The following is a 25405-nucleotide window of genomic DNA, read 5'->3' on the forward strand; positions in this document are numbered from 1 at the left end:
ACATGTTAATACATGTAGACAGAGAGTATGGCACATAAATATTCCTCAATCCATGTTCTTTATAATACCATTATAGTGCTTTATTTTCCACATTTTTCCCCTACAGCTGGTTGACTCCAACTACTCCAGTACATTTACTTAGACAGAGATTAGAGACAGTGGCATCTCAGAATCAGTCCATTGGGTGTGTGCAAACTTCTTAAAGAGTCATAAACTTGTTTGACTTCAGCCTTCTGAAGTCACTCTACTTTCCCTTCATTTTCATCAGCATCAAGAAGTCGGATAGAGTAGGAAAAGCACAGGGTTTCCTTTCACAAATGGGAGAGGATTTCAGAATCTCCTTTGCAGAGACTGCGTAGATTGTGGCGTAATTTCAGTTCACTACCAAAAATGGAAATGAATATGTTCCTAAAATTTATTGTGAGGAATAAATAAAATAGTGTATAATTCAGTAGACATTTAACAAATAATCCTGTGTCTGTCTGTCTGTCTGTGTATATGTATGAAGACTGGATTAAGGAGTTTTACTTCAAGAAGGGTTAAAGGAGCATGTATGTGGTAGACAAACATGCCAGCTGAAGCAACTAAAAATAAGCAGATAGAATGCAGAAAGCATTGCTGCTGAAGACAATAAAGATTACAGAGTCAAGATCCTAAAGAGAGGAGAACTGAAAGAACTGAACTAAATTTCCATAGCTGCATTTTTCTCTGGGGAATTGCCAAATCTGAGTGAAAGAAATAAATCTGAGAATAGGTACTTTGCTTGGGCAAATGGCCACTGCCAGGAGACAGAAAAAACAGCAGTTTATGATGATCTTTGGAGGCTGAACGTACAAAATTGGCCAAGATGCCAGCGGAACTGTGGGCAGAAAACTGAGCTTGACACACTGGCAGATTTCTTCCAATACATTTGTCAAAGTGTAAAACTGGAGAGACTAAAGACAAAGCAACTAATCAGAAAAAAATAAAATAAATAAATAAAATCTACAACAACAAAAAACAAAACAAAAACAAAAACAACCACTTTCCATTCTAAAGAAACTCAGATTAGAATTTAGAAATGGCCAGGTAAGAAATTCCAGTGAGTATACAAGGTTCTCAGTTGAAAGTCCTGAATGACTATGACCTGGGAGTGCACATTAACTGAGGATAGATTGAGTCTCAGCAAAACCAAAATCATAACCTAGTTATATCTCAGCTGCATCTTTGAATGGATTTAGGTGAAGAGTCTCATTCTATATAATAAAAGAATAGAAACTCCCTAGAGAACAATGACATCATCTCCATTCTCAATGGTTTTTATATACAATATCCAATATTTAATTTAAAAAATTACTAGAAAAGCAGAGACAAGGTCATAGAAATAGTGTGTGTGTGTGTGTGTGTGTGTGTGTGTGTGTGTGTGTAGAGAGAGAGAGAGAGAGAGAGAGAGAGAGAGAGAGAGAGGGAGAGAAACTAGGAAAAAATATAGAAATCTCACAAGAGAATAGCATCAGAAAAAAATGGGAATTCTAGACTAGGAAGTACAATAAATTAAATTAAGAATTTAGCAGATTGGGCAGAGTAGAACACAAGATCAGTAAACTGGAAGATACAGCAATAGTGAATATACAAACTGACGTAAAGAGGATAAAAACTGAATTTTAAAAAAGAGTACGTTTAAACCATTAACAGTATAAGTGACAGGTGAGACATTCTCCAATACTCTAACCAGTGAATAATTGGAATCCACTTGTGAATGGGAATGAAAGAATATTAAGAGAAACAATGCCCTGGAGTTTCAAAAACCAATTAAAGACAATAAAACAGTTTGCGGAGCTCTATAAAATCCTAAAGTATAAATACAAAAGAAAACAACACCTAGACATATAATAGCAAAACTGTTTAAAACTGGGGGGGGGGGGGACATATTAGAAGCAGCCACAGAATGGAAAAGCACATATTACCTTCAAAGAAGCAACAATACGATTAACAGGTAACTTAACAAGAAAACATAATGGAATGAGTTCTGCAAATGTTTCAAGGAAATAATTACCAACTAAGATTTGTATACCCAACAAAAACACCCTTCAAGATAAAGGCAAAACAAAAACTGAGAAAAGGTGCCACTGGTTGACTTGCACTAAAAATGAAAATGAAAGGTCATTCTTTAGGTAGAAGGAAAATAACATGTTATCTGTGGAATTCATGATGTATGCAGAATGTTACCTTGATTTCTATTTTGCCTGATATTAATAATTCTTTTTTGCTTCTATTGGTTATTCTTTGAGTGACAAAAATTTTCCATCTCTTCAAATACAATATTTTGTGTATTTTTAATTTGTGTATTTGTGTCTCTTATAAGTAACATGTAAGTGGATTTGACCTTTGGTTGTGTTTGTTATTGATTATCCCCCCCTTACCTGCAACATACATTCTAGGAGTCCTTCTCATTGCAAGTACTATTTGCACTCCTCACATTTTTGACCATTAATAATACAGCTAATTAGGACTGTTTCTTCTTTTTTTCTTTGTATTTACTTTTTTTTATTGCAGGGATAGGAGATGTGCGTGTGGTGATATTTACATAATTTCTCCTGATGACCATCATCCTTTAATATTTAACATACCTATTTAAAACTAGTTTTATCACTATTTAGAGTTTCTCATATCACTAGATATATTTATCACAGAAACAGCTTTCAATTTCCTTCCTCTTCTTGTCCCAATAGTTCCATGCTGATATTATCTTGTATTTCAATTTTATATTGTTTCAGTGTTTTAATATTAAGTTGCAAAAAGTGTTTAGCTTTAACTATAAGTTTCATTTGCACACCAAGTAAGTTTTATTTAGTCTCTTTGCACACCATTATTTATCTCCATCTTATGCTCTCTAAGATTCTTTTTTGTTTTCAGTCTCATTATAATCTATAACATTTGTTTTAGTAATTCATGCTTATATGTTTCCTTTGTGTTGGAAAACACACTTGAGTGTGTCTGGGAATGCTAGTTCTACTTACAGAATTATGTCTATAGAGATTTGGGGACAAAGCATAAAGTGCCACTAGGTTGGGAAGAACGATATCTTGATTTCTGAAGGAATCTCCTACTTTTTAAAAAAATGTTTTTTATTTATCTTGAGAGGTGGGGGGAGGAGAAGAAAGAGAGAGAGAGAGCAAGAATCTAGAGCAGGCTCCTCATTGTCAGTGCAGAGCCCAATGAGGAGCTGGAACCCACATCCACGTGAGATCATGACCTGAGCCTAAATCAAGATGTTTAACTGACTAAATCACCCAGGTGCCCCAGGAATCTCCTACTCTTAAAGAAATATCAATATCTTTGGGGAGAGAGAGGGTACATCTTTTCATTGCTAGCTCAAATGCCTATACATTCAAGTGCAGTCTGAGATAAACTTCTTGCTGACTGCTGTTGCAGACCAGCTGTGTAGTAAAGAGAGCAGATTCGTATCAAATTTGGATGTACTTCGCCTAAAAGCACCAGCTTCCTCCTGCTCCTTCTATCTGAAATGACTCCTTCCTCTGCGTCAGCATGTGTTTTTATCTATGCATCTAATTTGCTTTTTGTCCTTTATTAATTCCTAAAATCAGTGGTCTATAGAAGCTATTCATTATTGTTGCACACATAATTATGTAACTACTCTGTAAAATCCATATTTTATATGCCACTTCTAGAGTTCTAGGGTTTAAACAGTCAGCCATTTGGTACAATCTCTTAATTTATTGAGTTTTAGTCATTGATAAAGAATAAAAACATACAATATTTCAATGAGATAATGATGTAGCAAATGACCATGTTAGTCAATTGCTAATTGATGTATTCTTATTTTACATTTGCACCTGGGGAAAGATTCAAGTTATATTCTGATAGGTAGCTATTTATCTTGTTTTAGAACTGAGATACTATGTATGTAATCTCAAAGCATAAAAGGTAAATCAATTAAATTAGTATTAGAACAATATGCTATTACAAGATTTGTCAGGAAAAAATAGTATCTAGCAGGACACAAAACTGCATTCACATTTTCCTACTTGACAGAAAACATGATTTCAGACTAAATAAAATGGTATTGTAGGCCTTCCTTCAGTCCACATTATTATTTTTTTTTATCTTCTATGACCTCTCAAAATACTATCCCCATTAGGGTTTTTAATTTATAAAATATTTCTTGCATATATATCCTTATACTCTGAAATTTTCAGAGTATCTATACCAGACCCTACCATAATTTTGATATTGCCTCGTTGCCCAGTCAATACTGGTTATATTGAATAAATATCAAGTACATAAAGTTAGACCTAAAGAGATTTTCACCCAAATAGGTAATTTTTTCTTTCCTGTTAGGAAGGTAGTTCAGCATATTTGATTTCTTAGACCTTATTTTTAGTTTTCAGCCACAAGACATCAATTTTTTCTTCTCCCTACTCTCGTTTTCTCTGCTTATTCCAATTGTAACATTCCCTTAACTCTCTGATTCAGACCTCTGTGATTTTCTCACATCCTCTCATTTGACACACCCCCTCTGAAAGACATTTAGCTGTAGTCTCAAGAGGAGCCTCCACCCCCAAGCCAACACCCTTCAATATTTGTAAGAGCCCCATGTTGAATTTGTAGATTCCTAGGAGCTGCTTCACCTAGACTGAGTCACAAGGAGTCAAAGGGATAATGCAGCCAGGCTAAAGTAAAATAAATTAAACCTTTACAGATATGAGTGAACCCGTAATAGATTTAATGTGTTAATGTCGATCCACATTTCCTAAGATGTACAGATACTGTCCTAGGAAAACATAAATTTTGAGAGAGTTTAAGATTTTTTTACTAGGTAGGATGGGCTTGAATTTCTTAGGTGTTTTCTCTATATATAAAACTCATCTATTTCAACTAAGAGTCGGTAGAGCAAGGCAGATATGTGGGAAATATGAGTGGTTAACGGGTAGTAGGAAGAAGTTGGAAGCAGAAAACAAAAGAGCTAAGCAGGTGGCCAAGGCTCCAGGAGATAATATGGCAGAAAAAAAAGACCCTATTTATGCATAGCTGCTGTGTAGAATGTAATAGTAATTCACCTGTGAATTGATGATGAAGGTCTCTAGCTCTGAAGTCAGAAAGACCTGGGTTAAAAATCCCAGCCCCCCCAATTTAAGAACTGTATCCTTGAAAAGCTTTTGTTTTCTAATCTGTAAAATGAGAGTAGTAATAAAATTGTTTAGAGAGTATTATGAGGACTAAATTTGAAAACTCAGTTAAATAATGTTACTTCTTATTAGCTATTATCATTATAACTAATATAAGGCAGACAAGATAAGAATAAAATGTGAACAAGTAAGCTTAGGTAGTGACAGATTTGGGTGACAGATGATTCAAACTGGGAATAAAAACAAGAAAATTAGTAAACAAACTCAGAGTAGAAGCCCGTGCTACTATATTTCAGACTTCTAGAGGGCATCATTAACATCAGAGTTTATAGTTATGGCCCCTTCTGGATTAATACAGTGAACAATTTGCATAGTTGTACTTAGTGGCCCTCGTAAAAGATGCTAATATTAATATATGTTATACATTTTATAACTTAAAAAAATAAAGGCACTTACACAAAATATTTACTTGGTCATCCACTTGTATGTTCAGTATGAACTAAGACTAAAAGTGCCTTGGTTAATCTCAAATACAGTAAAACCTTGCTTTGCAAGCATAATTGATTCCAGAAACATGCTTGTAATCCAAAGCACTTGTATATCAGGGTGCCTGGGTGACTCAGTCAGTTCGGCGTCCGACTTGAGCTCGGGTCATGATCTCATGGTTCGTGGGTTCGAGCACTGTGTCAGGCTCTGTGCTGACAACTCAGAGCCTGGAGCCTGCTTCAGGTTCTATGTCTCCCTCTCTCTCTCTGCCCCCTCCCTGTTTGCATTGTCTCTCTCTCTCTTTCTCTCTCAAAGATAAACATTTAAAAAAAAAAAAGCAATCACATATCAAAGCAAATTTCAAGAACCATTGGCTCAGTTGTGATCATGTGACATTTGGCATCAGGTACTGCTCGTATTGCAAGACATCACTCATTTATCAAGTTAAAATTGATTAGAAATGTTTGCTTGTCTTGCAGAACACTTGCAGAACAAGTTACTTGAGATCTAAGGTTTTACTGTATATTGAAAATGCATTATTTCATAATGAGAAATATGGTCTCTGGAAATTCACCACACATGGAAAGAAACTTTAATTGTCCCAAAAGAAGAAAGAAACTCCTAAATATGAGAGAGAGGACTTTCTCAGAGTGGTCTCTGTGAGTGACTGGAACAACAGTTGTAAACTTGTAACAAGACAATCACGGTTGGGAAACTTGGCCATGAGAATCAATATGATGGAGCAGTAAAGTCTCAATTCTTTCCTCAAAGCTTAACTTTCTGTAGCAATAAACTGTCTTCTCTAAAACAATGATGGCTGATCACACATCTTTCACTAATTCACCACTCAAACTTCAGCCCTCTTAAGAATCCCTCTGGTGGCAAGACCAGGCTCACATCATGATCTCACACTGGACACAGGGCTGACTGGAAGTTTGGTTGTTCAGTGCAACTTCCAAATATGAGAGGAAGCTCTCTATGAAAGGCAGCTCCTCTCTTTCTACTGTTCTTAATATAGGTGAAGGGAAACTGTGTCTCTTAGGCAACGATGATGAATGTTTGCCATAAATTAGCAAAAAGCTCAATATGTAATTTATTCCTGGCTGGAATTTTCTCCCAAGTAGGTTATGTTATATACTACACAGACATACATACAAGGAGAAGAAAGAAAAAAGTCAAGACTTATAATTACATTCACATGTTGGCTAATTGGGCCCTTCGGGGCCTTCTTCCTAATTATAAGAGGGCATACAAAGAAGAAATATCACTAAAAGCGAGTATGTATAGAATGAATATGAGTTTAAATGGGTTGTTCTGGCTATATAAAAGCTGTAAAACTTGATAGGAAAGGAATGCTATTACTTGCCAAACATCTCCTACACATTAAAAAAAAAAAAATCAAGCCCACAGCAGTGTCATTGACAGAATATAAGATGAGAAAAAAATTATGTTAGCTTTAAAGAGGACACGTTGAAAAAGGAAGACTCCTAATCTACATACTAGATGTATGTTTTTTTTATATCTGTTTCAGAAATGCAAGGAAATTATGGACTTATGATACCACTTGAAATAAAAAAACACATATTTTCATGGCAAATTCAATATACATAAGATTTTTGTAAGACTTCTGAAAAGAAAATTCCATAAATACATGACCTAACTATAAACTTGAAAATCTTCAGAGAATGTATTCATTTGTCATACATAAACTTTGATGTTATTATCTCATAATAAAAGCAAAGGTAGATTTTGATCCCTGACACTGGAAACCTACACATTATTGCTCTGATAACTCTTAAAGTAAAATTTACAGTCGTTTCTCTTCAGTTTCTCCTGGGGATTTAAGATGGCAGAAAGGGTAGAGAAAGAGTGTACCTATGGTAACGTAAATCATGGAACTTTTTACAAGGTTGTAATTTATTTTATTTTACATCAAGTGGTACCCTTTTGACATGTCAATAAAAGTCTGAATGTTTATAGTAGATGTGTATATAATATTACATTACACCTCATAACCAAGATAAACTGGCATGAACCCTAAAGCTCAATAGGAATAAGATTGCCTTTATCTCTTAAAACTGTCATTGTAATTTTCTACACTAGACAATGCTATAGATGCAGGATGACTGAAGTTCCTAGTGGCTGTTAGACCACAATCTTGTAATGTTTTGAATTTAGTGCCTAATCAAATTGCATTGCTTTTAGTATTCTTATCTTGATTTATGTGAATTGGTATAGGGTACCCTCCTTAGTATACCCGAAGGAACAGTGTATTTTTATAGCATTCTAAATGCAAATCCTGCCCCCAGATTTATGCCATGGACAATGGAACTGCACTATTAAAAAATTTCAAATGAAACCCAGAAAAACTGAAATGACGATTTTCGAGTCAGTCTTTAGTGGCTGGTCCTCATGTTCCGTGGGCTTCCATGACAGCCAGAGTGCTTGCATGGCACAGTCCACAGCCTGCAATTTCAAAGTTGCCTTCTGTGGAGTTGGAATTAAATGCCCAGTTAATACAAAGGAGAATTTCCCCTGTGCAAAATCTAATCAAATGTAATATGTCTATATTATAACTACCATTTCTATGACTATTATAATTCAAGTTCCTAATTATGAGTTCAGTTCATAAAAAGAAAATTGGCTTTCATTTGAGCAGCATTTTGAGTCAGAAATGGAAAACACACATTTAAGTACACAGGTTTTCAATTCATTATTCTTTTTATTTCAATACCCATTATGGGCCCAATTCTATCCTCAAACACTGATATTCAACTCCCTGTGCAGTCAGGTTTATACACAAATCAGAGGCTCCACTTAAGTAGGAGAGGTAGGGAAATTATTCCTGAGAAAGGGGGAGAATTTAATGATTCAGATGGCAGATTTGAAAAAAGGATACCTCTTAGAAGCAAGACTAAATATACGAGATCAAATAATCTCAAACTATGTATGTTTGAGAAAATAATCAAATCGTTGGTTTCTATTGCTTGCCATTCAATGTTCTGGTATGGTTTTCTCCGTAGAGACATAACCGCTCTATCCCCATTTATCTCAGCATTAGTTTAATTTGAGATAGTTTTGCTTGGGACCATAGACTATACAAATTGGTCTGCCTCTTAACTCCATTAAATGCAGAGAAATCATTTTAGATAAACTTACAATATCTAATTTAAAAAGTAGTCAAACACCAAAAATATTTCACCTGAAAATATCGTTCAGTATATTTTTACTTTGTTTTATTCTTTTTAAATCTCAAAACACACTTCTACACTAGAGTAAAGGCAAAAATGTTATTGGTCTTGAGGCCAGGCCACAAGAGTTGATTTAACTTTTGACATTTGTAATACCTCAGAGTGGGCCTGACCTTTAAATATTCCATCTTGTGTGGCACCTGGGTGGCTCAGTTGGTTAAGTATCCCACTTCATCTCAGGTCATGATCTCACAGTTCACGGGTTTGAGCCCACATCAGGCTCTGTGCTGATAGCTCAGAGCCTGGAGCCCGTTTCAGATTCTGTCTCCCTCTCTCTCTGCCTTTCCCCCGCTTTTGCCCTCTCTCTCTCTCTCTCTCTCTCTCTCTCTCTCTCTCTCTCTGTGTCTTTCTGTCTCTGTCTCTCTCTTTCTCAAAAATAAATATTAAAAAAAATTAAATAGTCCATCTTGTCAGCACGATAAATTATGAATCCCAAGTATTGAGGAACCTAGATTCTCTCTGACCCTAAACCAAAGCACTGATTTTTAACGGAAGGGTAAGTGGATTTATGCACTTGGTTGAAGACAAGTTGAAAGAATCTCTAGCCACTGGGTAGCCTGCAAGACAAGTGGTATTGTTCCAGGAGAACAGGAGACTGTGAACAAGAATGAATACCAGCTTCTTTGGCTCTCAAATAAAAAACGGAATAAGAAATCCATGAAAACATTATCAGGAAATCAGAGGACGCATCATCAATAGTGCTGAATGATCATGTATAGATAGAGACGGCAAAGAGACTTCATTAAAACATAACAGGTCATCTTTAAATTTGTGAAATACGAAGTTGTAGATGTGTTGTCAAAAAGGGAATGTTTCTGCAAAGCCCACAGTTGCCAGTATGATGGTGATTCACTACATCTACAATAGGAAAGATAGCTGTGACTGAATCAGTAACTGAGCACACGTACAAAAAGGCCCATTTGGGCATTCCTATCAAAACCAAAGAAGGTTCATTAGATTTTCCAGCTCATGAGAAATGTAAGCCTGTTCCAAAAGGAAAAATCTGTCCCTAATTCATTTATTTCTGTTTCTGTGGAGTGCATTTTCCATTGAAATGGAATATATGAAGACCTGAACTGTCTCTATTTATTAACCATCATGTTCACAATTTTCAGAACATAATAGAACCTCAATAAATATGTGTTCAATGATTTTACGTGTGAGAAGGTGTTGTTCTTGAATTTATTTGCTCTGATCAAGCATATTAAAAACAAACTCTATTTTTCAAATGATTTGTAAAAGGGATGCTTGTCAAAGGAAATTAAGTGAAATTAAACTTTTAAAGTACTCACATTTAATGTACTAAGTGCTATGCCTTATGATTTGGACTCGATACACATTTCATAGCTTGATAATTCAGGGTTCAGTGAAAGAAAAGAAAAAGGCATGTCAAGAATTTAAGGGCTTATTGGAGCAATGATCAGCCTGGAAAAGGAGAAGTCAGGGACTCTGCCACTAGCATTCAGGTCATTCTTCTTTAAATCCTATCCTGAGGTCAGAAATTTGCTACTGCTATTTAGGAATCAGAAAATGTTAGGAGTCTGCTTCCACTGTCACAGCTGCCCCATGGCTCGGAGGCTGGTGACTGGGGGTAGACCTCTCATAGACAAACCGAAGCACTTTTAGAAAAAGACTAAACATCATGGGATAGTTCTCAGAATAGGTCATATTAAAAATAGTTGATTAAATTAAGGATACTTATCTTGGAAAATAGAAAAGTAAAAGAGGAATAGACACTTTTTGCATGCACAGCCTAAAAAAAGCCATGGGGGTACCCATTTGGTCCTACGCATACAACACAAGGATTGGAATAAGAAGTTGATGAGTTAGCTTTGAGTCACTGAGACAGTTCCAAATTGTTAGATGTAAAAATTTAAAGTGCTAGAGGCTGAGTTAGATGATCTCATCCACACATGCTACTTATATTACAAGAAAAATGAAACTATTAAATGGATATACTTCCTAACTTATACAGTATTTACATACTGAATATGTAGTCATTAAACATAAAATTCACCTTGATATTAAAAAACAATTAGAAATTAACACATTCTGCACTTCAACAACTGAAATATTCTAGTGATACCAGTAATTGTGGTTTATAATCTCTACTCTGCCAGACTCTGCCTCATTCTCTAAGTATCCCCAGCACACAAATGGCCTGTAACTGATAGAGCCAGGACTCAAAACCAGGTCTGTGAGGAGCCCATAGAAAACTCTCCAAAACTTATCCAGGCAACAAAATACAACTTGAATAAATTGGACATCACTACCTCAGATAATTTATCATCTTTATACATAATTCTGAATAAGATGAAGCATGCAAAAGAAGTTAAACTGGATTTTTATAAGATTGTTTTGTGATATATTTTATAAAAGACAATTTTAAAAATAATGTAATGCATTTGTCCTTAAATTCATAAATAATGGGTTTAAGTCACAGTTCTATCAACTAATTACACGACTGTACACCTGACTCAATTTTTTGGACTTAAATATCCTACACTGTAAAATAAATAAAAGATTTGGGCTACCTAACCCATTAAGAAAATTCAATGATGTAAACTATACACAACTGATAAATTATAAATGTATACATAAATCATTATAATCACAATAAGTAATTATTGACCAAATGTTAGCTACTCTGCTTGGTGATTTATAGGCAATATTTCATTTAATATTCACAGTTGTCTTAATAATACTACTAGAATATTAGAAAAATCCAATGAAGGAGATACTCTTATTGTTTTAACGGATAAGCAAAACAAGGCCTAGAGATCCATCTATTTTGCTGAAAGTCATACAGTTACCAAGTAGTTATGGGGCTCTTAAACTCACACTCATAAATTATAGCTATATAGATTTTACTCATAATTACTTTATTGCTTATACTAATTTGTAATAGGTATGATACTTGTTACATTTTTATTTGTTATTCCCAAAACGATAGAAAAGTTTGAAGAACAAATATACACACCATTGACCTTGTCTGTTTATCCTCTGCAATTTTGAGTAGATTATAATGAAAATTCTTATGTAGTGTATGGAATTTAATCATAGACTTGGTTTATGTGGAAAGGCATTACATTTAATACCCCTGAGAGAACACCTCAACTCAGTTCTTTGGTTTCTAAGGAATCCAAACAACTACTATTATTTAGATGAATGGTTTCTTAAATTACACATGTTTTTTTATCTGTGGAGAATTATCACATGTCCCCAACTCATGCCATAACAATTCTCTTTAAAGTCTTTGAAGAGAGTATCCAATGAATCAAAGTAGGTAAACTTCTGGTATTTATGTTTAATTCACACAATTTCCATAAAGATAAGAGTTTAAAACATTCTAGTGGTCTAATAATAAATATTCCTAAAGACCATGAGCAATTCTACATGGAGAGGTTCCAAGAGTGTCATCACAATAGAAACTGAGTTTTCAGGAAGTAACATACACAGGTATACCTTGTTTACCTTGTTTATAGGAGCTAAGAATACACGAGTCATAAGGAAAAGAACATGGTGTAAATGAGATTGTAAATTACCCTTACATTACCAAACAGTAGCACTACAATCCCATAACTGTCAAATTGAAAACTATCTATTCTACTTCACTGGCTAATCTATGAGGAGTCTGCAAAAACACTTGGAAAATGTGCAATAGCCCAGAAACACATGTCCTTCAGTGACAGTGGAAAAAAAATATTTGTAATTTAAGGGCTTATGGTATCTTGTGGCGTTAAAAATTCTCTCTGGGAAAGCCCCGAGTCTGTAATTCTTAGGAAAGAAGATATAGCTTGGTTCCCACCTGTAAGTTTTTGAACCTGTAATTCAAAGTGAAATCTAAAAGTGGTAGTGTTAGTGGTACCTCACTAGAGGTACTCAAAGAGTGGGATCACTCTTTGTATCTTAAACTCAAATATATACCCCCCCTACACACACACAAAAAAACAAAATGAAAATAATCCAAGTAATTTAATGAAACTTTCCATAAATCTAAAATACAAGCTTGAAATAATACAGAGAGAGGGTAGAAGAGAGAGGGAAAAAGAATTACTTGAAGCTAGCTAGCGTGTAGGAAAGACAGGAATAATGTCCTACATCTGAATAAATACATCATTCTAATTTTATATTAAGAGTGCATCTACTTACGTTTGCCTATAATGAAATAAGGTAGTTTAATGTAAAATAAGTTGCCAATTTCAGTAAAATTTTAAAACAAACACCATGTGTAAAATTAGGAACCAGCTTCAAGTAGTTTTATCTTTAAATTTAGAGAACTCAGATAATTGCACACAAAAATTTAAATTTCAGCAGGAGAACAATATTAATGGCACCATGAATCCTCCTGAAATAATTCCTAAAGCCAAATTTAAAGGCTGATTTTTTTTCTTTAGAATTCTATGCAGTGAATGAGTTTATGCAATAAACCCAGTTTTTAACCAGAATATATATCCCAGGAACATACACATGCCAGATTAACACATATCTCAAACTCAGTTTTTGGGTATCTCTATAAGCTTTCTTCCATTTTTTTGAGGTATATTACAAACTTTAAGGTAACATATTTTAAACTAAATTTTGTAAATGTTTCCTAATGCAATTGGAATTGTATCTCAAGGCCTTATGAAAATAAAAGGTTTTAAAGTGAATTACAAAATGTATCACAGTCTACTATTACATAGATCTTTTATTTAATTATCAAAAGTATACTATTTCCTGATGTGTTTTTATCCTAAGCCCCATTTCATTAGTATGAGAGCTTAAAACACTATTCATTAATGAGAAAATTTTGATGATGCATATCTTCATTCTCTTATAGTACTTTATTATCATGGTAATATTAATTTAGATACTACCCAAAACTTATAATAGTCCAACATTAAGAATTGAAAGTCTTTTCATCACTTCTAATTATACACTAGGTTTTTTAATTCCAGATATAAAATGTAAAGAGGCTTCATTTTATTCACAGTGTTCTCTGGAAAAATGATATACAGTTTTGTTTCATAGAAAATGTAAAGGAATGCAAATAACACATTTCCCTTTACCTCTTATGTAACCTATAGAAGCATATATTTATACTTCGCATCAGTCTTTTGTGTAAGTATAAATATTTCTTCCTCTCATATGTGAAAATGTTTCATTAGCAAGTCATTTCTTTCTGGGGAAGCTTTATCCTACAGCAATGTTAAGGGGATGGACTTGGGAGCCAGACTGACCAGATTTGACTTATGGCACATTCACTTCCTGGCTGTGTGCCATTTGGAAATCTACTCACTCTTTCCTGCATCAGTTGCCCATCTGTAAAATGGAGAAAATAATAGCTGTTCCTGTTAAGGTAGTTTTGAGGGTTACTTGAATTAATATAAATACAGTTGGAACTGTGCCCATCATAAAAGAAGTATTGTACATTAGGTTATTATTGAGAATCATATTCAAAAAATACTTACTGAGAGATAACTATGTGCTAGGCACTCTTCATTGTACAGAGACTATTTTGGTTACTAAGTTTGATCTGAAATGCCATTATTAATGAATAACCAATCACTTTCCTAGGAAATGAATTATCAAGATAAATGCTCTCTAATCTCAAAAGATTTACAGTCAAGGGAGTAAAATGATGATTATATAACACTGTGAGAAGTATTCTGATAGAAATATGCACAGGGCACCCTTAAAAGCATAAAGGCGAGATACAATGCGGAACAGTTTAGGTCAGATAAGCTGAAATGTGACCATCTATGGAAGAGGTAATATGTGTACTGATTGACATAGGCTAAAGGGATATTTCTTGAAAAGTGTGAGCAACCTTAAAGCACATATGTCAAAAGCAATTTTCCCATAAGAAGTAATGAGAAAAGATTACATTGCCTCATTTCTAGGACACCAGCTACAGTTATAGGTTAATTGCTGATTCTGGTACTGATTAAAAGAGTATCAGAGGTCTCTTCTACTAGCCCCTAAGGGCAAAAATTGCAAATGCTACAAGGCCCCCTTAGGAAAGGCTGGTCAATAAAACAGCTTCTACTCTGCCCTGTGGAATAGCACACAGCAAAGGCTTTATATGACTTATTAGAAGTAGAGATTCCTATTGACCTTGATTACTAAAAGGCTGCTCTCCTGATATAATTCACAGCCAACCTGAATGGTTAAGGAAAAAAAAATAAATAAAGCAAAACCACAAAGTGAAAAAACGAAGCAGCAATAAGCAGCCATTTATCAACAACTAACTTAAGATGAAGAACACAACACTGATGAATAATGATATATGTATGTTAAGGAGTCCAGATAGAATGCATGCATATATTTCAATAAAAATAAGTTTCTATCTCAAAAGTTCAAATAAGTTCACTGACTTCTTTTTACCTGGTCAGGAGGAGTCTAGCAGCATGAATGTCAGGAGCTCTGAAGAGAAGCCAGGAAACCTATTGAAAAAAACAATGACGGAAAAACTTTAAAAAGGAAGTAAAAATAAAAGATTATAAAAGTATTAGGTATCAGGGCTTTTTAAACATTTTTGAAGAAAATATACTAACACATATTTGACATATTACTATCTTTAGTGCAACTATACCCTGATACTCATTTTATCTGCTTTAAGAAGTACATAATTTTATTTTATTATATTTCAAAGGGGAAAAATAAACACCTTTGATCTCAAAATACTTGAAATGGGAGAGAATGAGTGATCACATAAAAACCCTCCATTTAACAGTTTAGATACTAATAAATGTAGAACCAAATGCATATTTAATTGTATGATATTTCATTTGTGGGACATCCAAATGGAATGAGTTTTAATCTTTCGATAAGGCAGGAAATGTTCCCAGAGTAAGGAGGTATAAGAAATCATGTATGTCTCTAATTTGAAGACTAAAATAATATTTGTGGCATCATCACAGCTGACATATCTTGGCATACTCATAACCTATATTTACTAATTTTAATTTTTTTATAGGAGAGTTTTAATATTCCAGCCTAGGAATGCCTCACGCCCTCACTCCTCCAGTAGATATGAGATGCCTAATGATAAAGAATATGTATTTGGCTTTGTCACAGAACCTTCTCTGTTGAGCCAATCTTCATAAATACCTTGTGGATTAACTTACTTATACACACTAAGCATTTAAGGGCTTGATGATATTCAATGTTATGGTTTCCACTATATATGGTTGATTATTTTATACAAACCTTTTTTATTCATTCATTCATTCATTCATTCATTCATTCACACATGGTTATTGTCTGTTCACAACTTGCCAGACACTAAAGAACTAGTAATATCATGATGGGGGAAAGGGTACAGGAGAGGGAGAGATATGAGCTCTTCCTTTACAGAGTTTGTTTTAAGTAAGGGAATTAGAGGTTGAGGAAACAATTTCATAGACATTAAATCAATTACAATTTTATAAGTGCTAAGAAGGGATGAAAGATTTATTAGGTTATTTTTACGAAACCAGGCCCTCACTTAATCTGGAAAGGCTCTTCTAGATTGTGATTGGGTGAAAAAACACAAAACCGTGTGAGATAGAGAGCCTAAGTGAGGGAAAACGTCCCGGCACAGGCAATATCATGTATAAAACATCTGTCACAGAGATAAGTATCCGTATATCAACAATGACAGTTTCCCCTACTGTAATGTGTAATCTTCATTAGACATAGCCCTGACTGGAAAGGGAGTGTTTCTTAGGCTTCTTTTGCATCCACAGGTGGTTATGGGCCTAACTCCCATCGAAGGAGTTTGATGAAAATGGTGTGTATCATTTCTTTTCCATGGTTGGCCCCTGGGTGGGAAGGAGCCCAAGTATCTGAAATATCACATGAAAGAAAGTCACCTAACTGCAAGAAACACCCCTATATTTTAAATAGTATTTTTAATTATTTTTAGTTTTTCAATGTTTATTTTTGAGAGAGAGAGTCAGAGAGAGCGTGAACAGGGGGAGGGCAGAGAGACAAGGAGAACAGAATCCGAAGCAGGCTCCAGGCTCCGAGCTGTCAGCACAGAGCCCGATTTGGGGCTTGGACTCACAAACTGAGATATCATCACCTGAGCCAAAGTCAGATGCTAAACCAACTGAGCCACCCAGGCACCCCTAAAATATTATTTTTGAAAATATAGCTGAAATACATAGTCCTTTATGATTTTCACAGATAAAGACCACCAAAACTAAACTCACAGTCCAAAGTCATAAAAGTTTAATAAAAGTGGCACCACAAGTGCTATTCAGCAGAATGAAACAGGAGAATTAAACCTCTACATTTTTCAGATAGTTTACAAAGATTTGAAGAAAAATTAAATTAGGTAATGTACAAGTAAAAATTACATAATCATTGAATTAAAACAACAACAACAAAACAGAACTGTGAGGAGAAGTGTCAAACATGGAAGAAATGCATCACAGAAATCCCAAAGATTCAAATTCAAAAGAAAAGACAGAAGCTATAAGACAAGGAGGATAGAATAGAAATGTCTCAAATTTTTCTAATATGATTCACAGAAGACAATAGAAAATAAGAGGACAATACTGGCAAATACAGTGAATGAGAATTTGACTGAATTGATGAAAAAGAATACTTTGGCTCAGGAAATACATGCCCTTCCATGAAAAATAAACAATAGGAAATCCACACCTAGATACATTATAAACATATTTTAAAATATCAAGTGCAGGAAGAAAAACTTAAAAGTAGCTAAAAAGAAAAGAAAAATTACTTACAAAATCTGCGACATCACAATGAATATAAGTAGACAGTGGAATAATAATATCCTCAAGGTCCTGAGAAAAGGGTGGTGGGAGGAGAAAGCTATCAAATTAGGATTAGATACCAAGCTAAACTATCACTAAAGATTTTAGAAGAAATTAAGACATTTGAGACAAAGAACTTGCCACTAACCTGTCCTCGCTGAAGGAAATCTTACCAGATTATTTCACAATGATAAATTGGATCAGAAAAGGAAAGTCTGAGATTAAAAGAAGAAAGAAAGAAAAAAAGGTAGGCTATGAAATTGAGAAATATATGAATAACTCTAAAGAAATGTTGACTATATGATATAGTTTAAATAATAGTAATATGAGGATAATAAATCAAGGTGGACTAAAATTATATCTCATACCTGACAATAATTCTATAAGAAGGAGAAGGAACAGGGTGCCTAGGTGGCTCAGTCAGTTAAGCGCCCCGACTTCAGCTCAGGTCATGATCTCACAGTCTGTGAGTTCGAGTCCCACGTTGGGCTCTGTGCTGACAGCTCAGAGCCTGGAGCCTGCTTTGGATTCTGTGTCTCCCTCTCTCTCTGCCCCTCCCCTGCTCATGCTCTGTCTCTCTCTGTCTCAAAAATAAATAAAAACATTTAAAAAAAACTTTTTTAAAATAAAAAAAAAAATAAATAAAAGAAGGAGAAGGAACAGATTCCAATTAAAATATTCTAAGCCAGTTACATTGAAACTACATTCCACGATTAGTACCAGTCCACAAACTGTCTTGTACTGATCTGTGACAAGAAATACACTGAAATTGAGAGTAAGAGTTTAGAAACTTTAAAAGCATTTTGACAGAATAATTTTATGTCTGTTAAATCTAGTAGTAATCAAAAGATAGGCTTGCATTTAGTGTACATTTTATCATTTCACTCTTCTAGTAACATGTGCCCATTTTATTTTACTGATCTATCAGTCCATGAAGAATTGGAAAATTTGAAAAAAATTATTTACCACTGACAGCTTGAGAAGTATTGTTCTCAAGTCCTGTATGTTTGGGAAAGGAATAGAGAAATTATCTTGAGACAGAAGTAGATCAAATAAATATAAAAATCCAACGGGTAATCACTAAAAGATTAAAAATAATCAAGTAGCAGGAAAATGCAGAGTTAAAAATAAAAATATTTCTTATGTGACAACGTAAGAAAATTAAAAAGAAAGGAAAATAAGTATTGAAAAGGGAGGATAAGAGGGAAATATAAAATTCAAATATATTGAATTGGGAATTTAAATGAAATGTAAATACAAATGAAAAAACTGTATTTCACTGGCATATTTCACAACAGATTTAAAAGACAAAACAAAATCCAGTTTTATGCTGTTAGTAAGCAATCTAACATAGCAAAATGCAGAGGGCTGGCAAGTAAAAGGATGGATAGAGGCAAAAAGAACAGGCAAAGACCTAGTAAGCAAATGCTGGTATGGCTTTTTTAAGGCACAATGGAATTTTTAGGCATAGGAGTAGTCACTATATATTGATAAAGATTAAAATTCACCAGAAAGAAGTTTACAAGATAATATACACTATAGAGATATTATCAACATTAAATGTTTATAGTAAAAGAGAAAGATTGCCCCTTAATAAGCCTAGCATCCCACTTAAGATGTTAGAAAAAATAGAATAGACCTAAATACTATATGAAGAAATAAAATATAAAGATAACAGAGAATAGTGATAATGAAAACAAAATAGAAAGGATCAATAAAGCCTATATTTAGTAATTTGTAAGGACTAATAAAATGAAAAAAAAATACTTAGGACTGATCAAGAAAAATATAGAGAAAGATAAAATAATAGTTTTAGAAGCTAAAAGGAGATCATAACACAGATCCAGTTGAGGATTTCTAAATGATGAAAGAATCCTATGGACAACTTCAGGTAAAGAAATTGTTAAATTAGAAGCAACATTCCACTCCTGCCCCCCAACATGCACACATACATACAATTACTACAAAGTATCTCAAGGGAAAAAAAAAAAAAGAAAAGAAAAATTTGAGTAGACCTTTAACCACTACAAAATTGAATCAATAGAAACAGTAGTAATACAACTATACTCTATACCCTGCCAAATCCATCAGGCCCAGAAAATTTTGTAAGAGATATCTATTGAATGCCAAACATTTATAATCCTTGAAGAAAAAAAAAAAGAATATCTTTTAATTTCAATAATAAAAGATTCTAAAATTCTAAAGAGAGTGTAAGCAAAATTTAAGACATTACTATATTTTGAAAAAACTAATCATGAACAACTATCCCAGAAATGTTAGGGTAGTTTACCACTAAGAGATCAATAAATGTAATTCACCATAACATCAGATTAAAGTAGAAAACACATATTGTGATTTCAATAGGTATAGAAAAATCTTCCAGTGAAACTTAATAATATTCATAATAAGACATCCTGCTATTTTAGTAATAAAAGGCAATCTCCTTAAATGGCTTCTACCAAAATTGACATCCACATCATACTTAACATTGATATGTCAGAAGCCTCTCTTTAATATTAGGAAAAATAAGACTGTATATAGCTATAGGTAGTATGTGGTCCTTCATTTTAACATAAAAATAAAAGAATCCAATATAAAATGTGCAAGATTTCCAAACTACAATTCAAAGAACCCTTGAATGGTCAATAAATAATTTTTAAAAAATGATGAACATGATGAAATATAGGTTTCAGTAAAACCCATTATATGGACAAACATTTAATAACCCATGTGGACTATGACATGAGGCACTGCCCACATCACCCTAAAGAATGAAGGACTTTCAGTCCCTCAGCTACAGGAAACACTGCCAAGGGAAAGCATGCAGCTGTCAGCTTCCTTCAAGGAAGCTGAGGGAATGCATCAACTGAAGAGAACTGCCTCATCCAACTTCAAATCTAGAAACCAATGACAGACCTATGCAAGAGTATAATGGCTTGGATTCTTAGTTCCAACTCAAGACATGTGTAAAGAGTTACATCAGCTTCTGATTTCTTAGTCGGGTTGGTTGGGGCCTCTTAAAACTGAATCACAACTCTTCCCCATCCCCATTGTCCTGCCTTCACCTTCACAAGGATTAAGCCTGGGTGTACTCCCTAAAACACTTCCTGCTTCCTAATCCCGCTATTTCCAGGGACTCCAACCTAATAGCGGTGTGTGCCCAGGCAGTGTCTGAAAATGGAGATGATGGAATGGGATTTGAGAAATGCATTGTCCGCCATCTGGCTGGTAACAAAACCTCCATCCCATCACTGGAGGTGAGGGCAACATAACCCCAAGTACAGGTACCAGTGCAATTGCCAGAACATTCATAAGATATACCCCTCCTCAAAATTTGCCCTTAACTCTCCTAGTGAGCACTAAGCCAATAAACTTAAGGTGGAGGTAACAACATGACCAAAATGGGACAGGTCAGAGCTGATAAGGGTGGAAAATGACCATACCTAAATGGAACTGCAGGACCTAGTCAACAGTCAGGAAAGCAAACATGAAACCGAATTCAATGGGTACATAGTTAAGAAGACAGAACATAAGCAAATTTGTATAACCCTTTAAAAAAACACATTTATAAGAAAATCAAACAAATTTTTATTTTTATATTTTGAGGCTCATGAGGGGTACACCACTATATCAAGTGAATAATTCATTTTCATCAACATACCATAATCATGCGATTTTATGGCTAACTTCAGTAATAATATCCCTTAAAAATTCAAAATAATTTATACCCCATTAATTTATATCTCACTAAGGTGGTTTATAATATATCATAGTGAAATCAACCGTTGGCATCCATAAGAAAATAAATATTTCAGAAAGACATACATTGAAAATAATCCAGAATGGATAAAGAAGATGTGGTATATATATACAATGGAGTATTACTCGGCAATCAAAAAGAATGAAATCCTTGGGAATGCAAGCTGGTGCAGCCACTCTGGAAAACAGTATAGAGGTTCCTCAAAAAACTAAAAATAGAACTACCCTACGACCCAGCAATTGCGCTATTAGGCATTTATCCAAGGGACACAGGTATGCTGTCTCGAAGGGACACATGCACCCCCAAGTTTATAGCAGCACTATCAATAATAGCCAAAGTATGGAAAGAGCCCAAATGTCCATCGATGGATGAATGGATAAAGAAGATGTGGTATATATATATACACAATGGAGTATTACTCGGCTTTCAAAAAGAATGAAATCTTGCCATTTGCAACTACGTGGATGGAACTGGAGGGTATTATGCTATGTGAAATTAGTCAGAGACAGACAAATATCATATGACTTCACTCATATGAGGACTTTAAGAGACAAAACATATGAATATAAGGGAAGGGAAACAAAAATAATATAAAAACAGGGAGGGGGACAAAACAGAAGAGACTCATAAATATGGAGAACAAACTGAGGGTTACTGGAGTGTTTGTGGGAGGGGGCATGGGCTAAATGGGTAAGGGGCACTAAGGAATCTGCTCCTGAAATCATTTTGTACTATATGCTAACGAATTTGGATGTAAATTTTAAAAAATAAAAAATAAAATTAAAAGAAAATAATCCATAATGCTGTCCAATCATAAAGATAGATTTTGTTTTTTAAAGATAGGTCAAAAGTAGTTACATTTTGCTTAATTGTTGGCTGGTCTTTTTTAATTACTCATTTTTCTACCCTAACTTTCATGACAGTATATAAATACTAATAACAAAAGAAGCAAAAAACAAATGCCCCATTTAAAAGGAAATGAAAGACATTTCAAACTTTTTATTTAGAGATCAATTATACTCAGTTTTCAATACTAATTTGCTTTATCATGAAGATAGGCTACATTTCTAGTTTTTCTACCCTTTAAATAACCAGAATCTGGAACACTGCAAGATCAGAAATTTTAATGAGAATGGGAACAGAATGAAGATTAGCAATTGTATGCACTTGAATTGTATTTGTATCTTGGTTGAATATGAGAAAAATAAATGATATTTCTGTAGAACCATACCAGAGAGATGGTGGACTAAAGAAAGAGTCATCTCAAGGTTCTCTTTGATTACCGTCTCAGAGAAAATTCTATGTAGCAGGCAGGCGTTCTTGACTAAAACAAGACTCCAACTGACTTTGCCGTGGATAATGGTGAGAAAGTCCAAAGGGAGGGAATTTAGTGCAAAATAAAGAAACATGTGAAATACATGTTTGGTGTGAGATTATTCCTGAAAATGGATTTTAACATTATAGTAAGATCCCTGTATTATTCTGGCAATTCAGCATGACAGAAAGAAAACAGACTCTGAAGTGAGAAGACCTGTAATCTATACCCTTCTGGATAATTTATTCTGCAAGTGACTCCACCTCATATATTAACTGAGTTTCAGTACATCACTTATAAAGTATGCCCTACGACTTAGAATCTACTTTCTAAGTTTCTGGAAAGGGATCACAAGTTACAAAACAAGCTGAAATATTATTTCCTATATATGTAATGTCAGTGAGATTCTGTACCTGAAATAAATTTCATATCATAAAAGCACCAATACTTTTTATTTGCTTTTATTGCCTTCTTTTCATACCACTGGTGAGGAGAGATTTCTACCCTATGGCTACAGAGGTGGCCCAAACACATGACACCTGACACTGGACAGATGTTACTGATAGCAGTTTATTATTCACATATACTCACAGTCCAAGAGGACACCGAAAGCTGTGAAGGGCAATGCAGAAGTTGTATCTGGAAACAGGGTGAATAACCAGGGACTTGTTGGAGGCAGGCTCTGGAGGATCAAGAAGGTCAGGTGACACATTGGTTCCTGGGGGAGGATGTGATTCGCCTGTCTGAATAACTCAGTGGTCCCCAATAAGTGATCTTTTTAAGAGAAATTTTCTCCTTTGGATGAAATAGAGGATGTTTCTTTTCATGGTAAATCTTTTGCAACAATAACCAGCGTATTTAATTTTCTAAATACTTCTGAAATCCATTCAAAATTAGGCTCAGCTGTCTTGAAAACTTTTATTATTGATTTAATATGCAAGAATTCCCTCAAAAAGTCTTTTAATGTTAGATCTTGGCAGTTTAAATGGGAAATGTTTTCCCTTCAATGATCCCTACTCCCTATTTCATAGATAACTAAATATCCATTATGATAACTAAATATTCCTCATCGATGGATTTGCCATTAGTTTTTTGTGTTTGTTTGTTTTGCAAAACATTTTAAAACATTTTTAAGGGGATGGGCATTGTTAATCCTCTACTTACTTTTATGCTATTCAGTTATACTTCTGAATCAATTATACCATACTTTTATCTCACTAGAAATGTTTTTCATGGATATACTACCAGTTCAAAACAATGTTTGGCAGAACCGTAGTCATTGCTTCTAATCATGAAAGGATTAAATCTAAAGTTTTCAGACTTATGGATCACTCATCATACTTTCTTATTGCTGCTGCTTTTTTTATAGCATTGTCCTAAAACGAATCAATTTGGCACGGCATTCTGTTCATTATTAGAGATGTCACATGTCCACATTGTCCATTACGTTGAGATTTACAGTAAGAAAGGATTTAAAATGTGGGTTCACAAATCACATCCCTTGCAACTGGAGTTCATTTCTAATTTGTTTGTTATTACCTAATGTTTGTGAAAATGTGTTTTTCTTCCACTATAAAGCACTATACAGAGTTCTTCACTACACAGCCTTGATTTTACTGTTCTCTTCCTCAATGCCATTTTTTTTTCTAAAAAGTTCCACTGTATTATTTTTCTATATTGATCCCTTATGCTATGAACTCAACTAGCCATTTTATCCATCTCTTAATCAATCATTTCTGAACCTAATGAATTAGTCATTAGAACTTCCCAGACATAGTTAAGAGGATCCCTTTGCCCCTTAATTTCCAAAGTATAATTGTGTACTTTTTTTGTTAACATTAGGAAAACATGATATTTGGAAGAGAATAACATTTGTGTTTGCAGTATTTGTCAGTATTTTCCTTCTAAAATTACAGAAAAATATATTCATACAAAAGAAAGCTGTCAAATGCACTAAAATTAATGAAGACAAATATTTTTTCTTTCATGTTTTACAGGTAAACAATGCATATGCATGTGTGATTATACTTAAGCATTAGAGTACCCAATGTTTTATTCTTCCCTATTTTTACAGTTGTCTAAAATTCTAGATTAAACCAGATATTTAAATTGTGATATCCCTAATTATTCATGTGTACTCAGCGACACCATTTGAGAGGGAAAAGAAGTGTCAAATTGTACCCCAATATTTACTGTCACTGGGTATGGCATGCTCTATGATGAATGGGAGGCAAATTATGCTTACAGTGCTAATTCTCACAAACCCAGGTATAATAGAGGGTGTCTGGTCAATACATTATATATAATAAAAGAAGTCAATGAAAAAAGAGTGGCAAATTTTTAAGAATGCAGAGTCTTACAAGTGGAAAGGATGATACAAAATATGGAGGCCTATTGCCACCCAAGAAGAGAAAGATTAAAGTTTCTGTTGAGCCCAAAATGTTGATATTTGAAGAATCATGTTAAGAAAAATAATATAAAACTAGAATTACAAAATTAACCTCAGGTCCTTTGAACCCACTGGTGAGGTTAAGATGAGTAAAGCATAAGCTTCATTAGCTTCACAATGAATCTACCACTGTATGCAAAAATATCACATATAAAATCCCAACATTCATGACTGGATACATTTAATTAAAAGCTGGGACTTATGTTGACTCCAAATCTGCCTTGTTTAGAATGTTTATGCATCATCCTGTGGAAGTACTAAGAAC

General features: G+C 34.2%; 1 long non-coding RNA gene across 1 annotated transcript in view; it reads right to left on the reverse strand.

The window, feature by feature from the left end:
* Window positions 1-25405, reverse strand: part of LOC128313905 (uncharacterized) — a 379913-nt gene that overhangs the window by 284636 nt on the left and 69872 nt on the right. Inside the window, exon 3 of the long non-coding RNA XR_008294996.1 lies at window positions 15236-15294. This is a non-coding gene — a long non-coding RNA (uncharacterized LOC128313905). The remainder of the gene's footprint in view (window positions 1-15235; window positions 15295-25405) is intronic.

This window comes from Acinonyx jubatus, chromosome C1 (genome assembly GCF_027475565.1).
Source record: "Acinonyx jubatus isolate Ajub_Pintada_27869175 chromosome C1, VMU_Ajub_asm_v1.0, whole genome shotgun sequence".
Classification (NCBI taxonomy): Eukaryota; Metazoa; Chordata; class Mammalia; order Carnivora; family Felidae; genus Acinonyx; species Acinonyx jubatus.